Source organism: Camelina sativa, chromosome 6 (genome assembly GCF_000633955.1).
Source record: "Camelina sativa cultivar DH55 chromosome 6, Cs, whole genome shotgun sequence".
In the NCBI taxonomy this organism is placed as follows: Eukaryota; Viridiplantae; Streptophyta; class Magnoliopsida; order Brassicales; family Brassicaceae; genus Camelina; species Camelina sativa.
This window is the reverse complement of record NC_025690.1, coordinates 6244709-6253181: the sequence shown is the minus strand read 5'-3', so window position 1 is coordinate 6253181 and position 8473 is coordinate 6244709.

The following is an 8473-nucleotide window of genomic DNA, read 5'->3' as shown; positions in this document are numbered from 1 at the left end:
ATGTGTAAGTGCAAAATTTGCATCAGTAAAAAAGACAAGTTAGTGAGACGTAAATAGTTGAAACTGTACAAAGTACTGGATATAGAGCTGATATAGTTTTTTGGTATAACTTTTGAAATTATTTTTGTGATAATGAGTTACAGCAAATGCGGTGCGGGTTACTACTAATCACAACTTTAATAAACTCTATCCACACGTAGCTTCTGTAACTTAGTTATAAATGATAGTAAAACTGTAATCAATATACAAAATCTTTGAAGGTAATGTAATTCTAGTTGTAAAATTAGAAAAGAGCTGACGGCAGAGAAGACATAGTGCTACCAGAGCCAGTTCTAACTTCTAAGTTAATAAAGGCCACAATCAAATTAAAATTAAAGAGTTATCTTGCTACTAGCAAATGTAGAAAACTTAATCACCATATCTAAGACAAATACTACTAGATTACACACACTTTTTTGGAAAATAAGGCCGAAAATTATGTATAAAATACATGACATAAAATAAGACCACAAGCTCATGCTTTATATGCTTGGTTTCGTTCTTCATCTCAAGAATAATAAGTCAATGAGAATAAATTATGTCCATCTTATCTCTGAATTTATTTGTATGTATATTGTATACTACATATGTAAGTCTATAATTCTTAAAAAATTATTTGTTGTGCTTAGATTCATTAATGGTTTCTGATTCTGAGAGTTGGTAAAATAAAGTGGCTTAATCAAAACATATTAGTGTTACCGTACCGTTTATCACTTCAAACATGGTTTTCAATGTGTTGAAAACACTACATTTTAACCAGCGTACACCGTGAGTCTATATTTTCTAAATATTTTTTTAGGTAATATTTAATTTGTATTTTGTGTATAACTGTTAAAACAATGTTTTTTTTGTTTTTGCTTTGAGTGGAAAACAATTTAATTATTTTTTATTGTTTTCTTGCATGTAAATGTGAAGAATTAATTATTAAATTTCAAAAATTTGTAGATTACTATTGTTTTTTATTTTTATTTTAATTTAAACTTGTGTGTTTGAAGTTATATATTTGAGCATGTTGAGTTGGAAATTTGTATAATTTTTATGTATTCGGTTTTTCTTTAAATTAGTTTTTTTTTTTAATATAACATGGTTATCTCGAATAGTTTTTAAACTTGTCGAGGCCCATATGGCATTCTGAAGCCAATATCATCAGCCTGGTTTCGTTTTTGCTATGAACGTGTTATAGTCTTGCAGATACTCATTCGAATCTCTGTTCGATTCATTATTCAATATAATATTTGTCTGAGCTGCTACTTTTAAATCTATCAGAATTTGGAAAATATAGTTTGTTTTATATTTTCGCTTTCGTTGTGGATGATTTCGTGTATTCATTGTCGATTTTGTCTAGTTCCAGATGATGATTGTTAATTTTTCCATGGGCAGTCTCAATTAGTCTAATTCGCCAAATCTCAACCGATTCGAGAAGTGATGCAATGGTTTTCCTTGGAAATTGAGTTGTGTCTTCTTGGATGACAGGCACAATCTGCAGCGGTGGAACAGTTTCACGAAAAGCAAGAGACAGGCCGTCATTTGGAAGACTATATGTTTTCAGAGGCCAAGTGTTAGTGGTAGGTTTTTAGAACATATTTTTTTATTCATAGGTGAAGAATTTTAATACTTACGATCTTATAAAGACATCAAATTCAGTACAAGCTGGATTGAGATGGACTTGTGATGCATCATAAGAATTAGACAGATATTTACTTCCTGCACACAATTATACAAAATCCATCATATTTGTAATCTATATTATGTTTTTCTATACAGGAAGGTGAGGCCAGGATATTACCTTTGTATATTTTGACTTTGACAAACCTGCGGACACAAACAACAATGATCCCATTTGCTGTCTAACAGTATCTAAAAACTTTTGTCAGCGAATGATCCCCACAAGGTACAGGATAGCCTCTCGTCCCTATATATTGTTTGAAAGTTTCTATTAGTTAATAGTATACCAAATACAAAAAAAGTAGAACCATCAAAGATTTTACATTTCGTCTTGCATCTCAAATACGAGTTTGTGCATTGGCTTGTTGTTAACTTCAACAGTCTCCATATCACCAACGTTCACCACTTGACCAATCACATCTGTGTATTTTGATCATAAAAATACAAAGAATTAGATTGTTGATTTATCAAACATAACTATGTAGAAATAAACATTGTAAAACGTTTCTTCTTACCAATCAACATGTTACTGTTAAACTTAGGATCTTCAACCTTTGCAAATGATGTCAAACTTAGGAAGTGTGAATCTGATTTAGGATCACTCACAGTAACATAGGTCCCATTTACAAAACTCAGTTTGTATAAATGAGTGGTCGGACGGAATTGACCAACAACATGAGTCAAATAGAATGTTTCGATGAACCTCCATGAACCAATTGTTAGATGGTTGACGTATCAGTTGACCAAGTCTTTTTTCACGGTTCCCTGAATTTTCATTACCTATAAATTAAAATAGTTAAAGTTATGATAAGTAAAAATTGAATATAGATAGATGGTTTTATAAAACTCGATACTCACCGTCTCATCAGCCAATATGAGCTCAAGTGTCTCGCCGGTGTTGGCTGTATACTGGCGCCAATTATACAGGACTTTGACCTGGATTCTCCAGGCGGTCTTGTAAGGACGAATGTCTCTTAGGAAAGCGAAAGATGATGCAATTTTGATTGTATAGGTTTGAGCTTTGTGTGATTATGGATGTGTTTGGATGTCGATGTTTGTTGGTGAGGCACTGTTTATATAGCTTTCCATTGGGATTTGTTATGATTGCGTATCGAATTTTGAGAATATTTGGGATCTTAGTTGTTTTGGAAGGTTTGATTTTGGTTTGGTAGAATTGAGTTTTTTACGTTCAATATTTATCATGTTTGCCAATTTAAATGTGATGATGAAGATTGTATATGATTGATTGATGATTCCGATTTGCTAATTTTGCAGAAAATCAGGAATGGAGTGGAAGGAAGTTAAAGAAAGTTGTTCCAATTTCTATATTTTCGGGATTGTATTTTTTTTTTTGAACAACCAACTACCTTCATTAAATTAAACAGGGTTCATTATAAAGTAAAAGGGTCTTTTTTGCCATTTTATCAGCCTCGACATTTCTGTCTCTTGGAGTAAAATTGAAGAACATCTGATAAAAGAAGTCGAAAGGTTCAGGATATCAAAGAGAATCCCGTGAAGTTCCTTAGATCGGATCCTCGAATTAAGGGCTTTGACCAGCGTCTGCGAGTCTAAAGCGAAATGAAGATGGGTGAAACCCGATTCAATTGCAACTCTAACTGCTGTGAGAGTTGCTATTGCTTCGGCCATCAAGGGGGAAATCAACATGATCGGAGGATGAGGATCCATAGCGCAACATTGTTCCAGGTCGATCTTTGAAGATCCAGCCAAAACCCACATTTTTATTTGTCATCCAAGACGCATCCGTGTGACATATTGTTGTGAAAGGGGGCAAAGGTGGTTGCGGATTGAGCAGGTTTGGCCTCTTGGCTCGATTCTCCTTTACTTGTGCCTATTGCCATTCTTTAGCTCTGGTAATTACTAACAGGAGGCTCTCCTCTGCCTGAATCTGTTTTTTATAAAAGATTAGGCGATTTCGGTTGACCAAATGGACCAGATAATCCATGGGAAGAGAGGGCCATGACCAAGTCCGGACGGTGGGAGATTAATCATTCGAGATCCTATAGCGATGCCAGATTTAAAGTTACGGATGAGTTCGGGTCTGATGGGATCTTTTAGGGGGGGGGGCAGTGGAAGAAGAGGTGACAGACATATTCCGGGTCACCACAGTGAGGGCAGTTAGCCTCTTCTCTGATATGTCTATGAAGGAGACTCACCCACCGGGAGGGCGTTCTGTGCTGCTTTGCATAGGAGGAGTTTGACCTTGGGGGAACAGTTAGTAACATGGATGCTAGTTCTCTAGTCAAAAGAAACAGGTGGGTTTCCTTGGGTTTCATCAGAGTTTGTTGCAGGTAGATCCTCGGGTCCATCATAATCCTTTGAGCACAATCCTTCATAATATCCTTATTTGGTGGAGTGGAGACCATCGACTGAAGGTAACCACCCCCATCCATCAGAACCATGAATTCCACTTGCTCTTAGTTTAAGAATGTCTTCCTCATAAAGGGGAAGGATATGGCGGATATGGTTTCTGTTCCAGGTTGTCGAGTTTGGTAATAGGAGGTCTGAGCCAGGGAGATTCTGGATGGCTTCAGTAGGTGGACCAAAAGGTGCAAGAGGTCGTGAGAGAGATAACCATGGTGTTATCCATATTGGTGTGGAAACTCCACTCCCTAGCAGGCATCCCAGATGGGGTTTGAGTAAATCCCTTCCAATGCATATACTTTGCCAACCGTGAGAAGCCGATGATGGGGGCTTACAGTCCATAAAGGAGTTGGTTCTGCAATATTTCCCAAATAAAACTCTTGCTAACAAGCATTGTGGGTTTGACAGGATTCTCCAGCTGATTTTGGCCAGTAGCGCATCATTGAAGATTTGAATATCCCTGAAACCTAACCGTCCATCTTTGATTGATTTTGTCAACTTTTTCCACGCTAACCAACACATCTTCTTTTTTCCATTGTTAGAGTCCCACCAGAATCGAGGAAGTGCAGATTGAATCCGTTTACACAGAGTGTTGGGGAGCTTGAAGCAGGACATTGTGTATGATGGGATAGCCGCCAGAATATATTTAAGGAGAGTTAGTTTACCAGCAGATGAGAGGAAACGGGAAGACCAGCTTAAGGCCCGTTGTTTAATCCTATCAACAACTTCACTGAAGAGGTCTTTTTTCTTGCGTCCAAACAATTCCGGTAGTCCCAGGTACTTCCCTTGACCTCCCTATTTTGATATGCCTAGTATTATTTTTGTTTCCATCTTGACTTCAGTACTCGTCTTAGAGGAAAAGGTAATTGGTGACTTTGCTTGATTGATTTGCTGACCAGATGCCTCTTCATATTTGTGCAGAATATTCTTCAGTGTCCAGCAATTATGTTTGTCTGAATGACAGAAAAACATGGTATCGTCTGCGAACAGGAGGTGGTTAACTCTTGGGCTGTGTTTTGACACTCGCAATCCGATCAGGCTGCCTTGAGCATGTGCATTGTGGTAGAGACCGGAAAGGACTTCACTACATAAAATGAAGATGCAGGGGGACAGTAGATCGCTTTGGCGTATGCCCCTGTGTGGATTCACCAGTCCTTTAGCCTGACCATTGATAAGGTATGCATATGATACCGTGGTTACGCATTGCATGAGCCAGTTAGTCCATTGGTGATGAAAACCTAAGCTGTCAAGGACAGCTTTGATGAAATCCCATTCTATGCGGTCATAAGCCTTACTCATGTCTGTCTTGACAGCCATAAAACATCTTAGTTTAGCCTCTGATGTCTTCAAATAATGAAAAGCTTCATGTGTAATTAGGACATTGTCTGTGATAGCTCATTGAGGGACAAAGGCTGACTGGTTATCTGATATGCAGATTGCAAGGATTGGTTAGAGTCGGTGAGATAGGAGCTTTGCAATGATCTTGTAGTAGACAGAACAGAGAGCGATGGGTCGATAATCCGAAACTTTTGTGGGGCTGAAAATCTTTGGGATGAGCCTAACATGGATGTGGTTTATATTCTGGGGGAGGGAGCCAGATACAAAAAAACGATTGGACTTCTGTAATCACTTTATCAGCCATTGTCTCCCAGTTACTTTGAAAGAAGCAAGCCGAAAACCCATCAGGTCTCGGGGCTTTGTCCGGATGGATATAAAAGCATGCTAGTCTGATCTCCTCAGCAGATGACATTTTTATCAACTAATCATTCATCTCCGGCGTGATTCGTGGAGTTAAGGCTTCGTGCACAATGGAGAGCCTATTCCCACTTTAAGAGGTAAAAATATCCTGGAAGTAGTTTGAGATTGCAGTCACTATCTCTTTTTCTTCATAAACAGGAACACCAGGTTGCTTTTCAATAACTGATATATTGTTCAGCCCTTCTTCCTTTTGTTGCAGCATGAAAATACCCGGTGTTCCTATCTCCCAGTGCTAACCATAACTGGCGACTGTGTTGTTTCCAGAATTCTTCCTCCTTTTGGTATGCTTGCAGTAAGAGAAAGTTTAAAGAGTCAACCTCACCTTGTCTGCAAGTAGAGTCACTCATTGCTTCGTCTAATTGTTCTCTGAGGTCCAGGATAAGGGCTTGACTATTAGTATGGTGTTGTTTTGACCAGGTTATCACCGCAAAGCGACAGAGACCGAGTCTCTTTTCTCCTTTTGCATTTGGGGAGGAGTTCCAGGCTTCAGTTATCAAGGTTTTGACCTCATCATTATTCTTCAGTCATTTGTCATAATGGAACAGACATCTTTTTTTCTTTGTTACAGGGTCAAAAGAAGTCACAACATGCCTATGATCTGAGCTTTCAAACCTAAGATACTCGCACCGACCTGACGGGTAAGCCAAAGTCCAAGAGCTATTTGCCATAACCCTATCTAGGCAACATTTGACAAAATGCATGTGTCTCTTCCCTCTCCAGGAGAGGCAGTTGCCCGAGTGCTTTAAGTCATAGAGATCACACCCCGAAATAAAGGCTCTAAATTCAGAAAAGAGCCTTCTGATCTAGGAGGTCCCCCTGACTTTTCATCCCTATGGATAATATCATTAAAGCCCCCCATAAGTATCCATGGTTCATCTCTATCCTTTGCTTGAGTACTTAAAGCGTTCCAGATCTCTGATCTTTTAGTTCTATCTGGTTCTCCGTAAACAAAGGTAGCCAGGAAGGTATTCCCTTTTGCTTTGAGCTTTGCATTAATGAAGTTTGGATAATAATCTAGTATCTCTACCTTCAGGTTGTCTTTCCACAGGAGTGCTAATCCACCAGATGCTGGAGATAGAGGGGGAACTAGGAAGCTTTTTGGAAACTCCAAACCTTTTAATTTTGTCAGGACAACATCAGTAGGATTTTTTTGTTTCCATTAGGAAGATAAGGCCAAGGCTAATTTTCTTGGACATGTCATTTATCCTCCCAACTTTCATGGGGTTCCTCAGCCCACAACAGTTCCAACTAACCATTCCTAAGGAAGAGGGGTGGTGGATTCTGAAAATCCTTAGTCGGGGATATAGATTTAGAGTTATCATCCTCTCTTTGAAAACGCTCAAGTGGTAGTCGACGGGTTCGAAAAGGGTCGTTGTTACCATTTTGATGTGGAAAGGACGCTTGAGATTTTTCTCGCCACTGAAGGTTTCTTGGTTGGGGAGCTGATGGGGTTCGCTCCCTGTTAAGGGATTCATGGTATCTTGTCCTGTCCCGAAAATGTTTGTGGGAATCCTTAGATCTGTTATAGGTGTCATAAGGAGGTCGATGGTTACTACGGGTTCCTTCTCCAAAGCTATGGTTAGATTCCATCTCCATATGCTCATAGGTTCTCTTTTGGGGAGCAGAGCTTCTCTGTGAGTTTATGCTCCTTGCAGGACTGTGGGGTCGCGATCTTGGGGCCATAAAATTGTCTTCAGGGGTGTAGTAGTTTCTTGCTGTTCCATGGGAGGTAGGATTCGATGAGACTTGGATCGGGTGAGATTTGCCTTGTTGTTCCTCTGAGTCCTTTAGAACAGGGCAGTTCTTCTTATCATGAGTAATTCTGAGGCAATGCTTGCAGTGATTTTTCAGATTTTTGTATTCCAAGTAGATCAACATCTCTAAGCCTGTTGAAAACTCCACCACTGTTTCCTTGAGTAGTGGTTGTAGACCATCAAGCATAACTCTAATGTTCACCGAGTCTGAGGAGATGTCTATCTCCAAAACTTCTCCCAGTTCTTCACCTATGGTTTGGAGCATTAATGGTTTCCAGAAGTGTTTAGGGAGCCCCTGTACTTCAACCCAAAAGGGGATCTTTGAAGGGAAGGCGTCCGAGATAACAGGTTCCCACCATTGTAATATAACCATCCATTGGTTAAAATGGTACGACCTCTCTTCTAGAACTTTGAGTAAATCCTCTTCATAGTCAAAGCGGAGTTGAAAAACACCATGACCAAGGTCGGATCCTCTAGCTTTTCCTTTCAAGTTCCAGCGGTTTTCAAAGAAGGGCAAAAGGGCCCAGATCCGTTGTCCTGCAGGGTTTGTTAAGCGACCAACGAGGGTAAGAGAATTCTCTTCAATGAGGGCAGACCAAATACAAGTTCGGGGGCTTTTATGCGTTTTCTTGGAGGTGGGGAATAGCTTTGGGCTAAACCCTTTCTTTTTTGGTAAGCAGGGATTCTGGAGGTCATGGTTTTCGGTTTTAGAGGACTAGAGATATATGTACAGTTGGATTGGCGAGGAGGATCAGGGATTGTGAGGCAAAGGTTTTAAGAAGAGCAGCAGGATAGGAGAGATAGTTACTCGACTAGGTAAAGGTACCTTCTTTAGTGAAAGGTGTTAGGTAAGATCCGGGTAAGGACTTGCATCT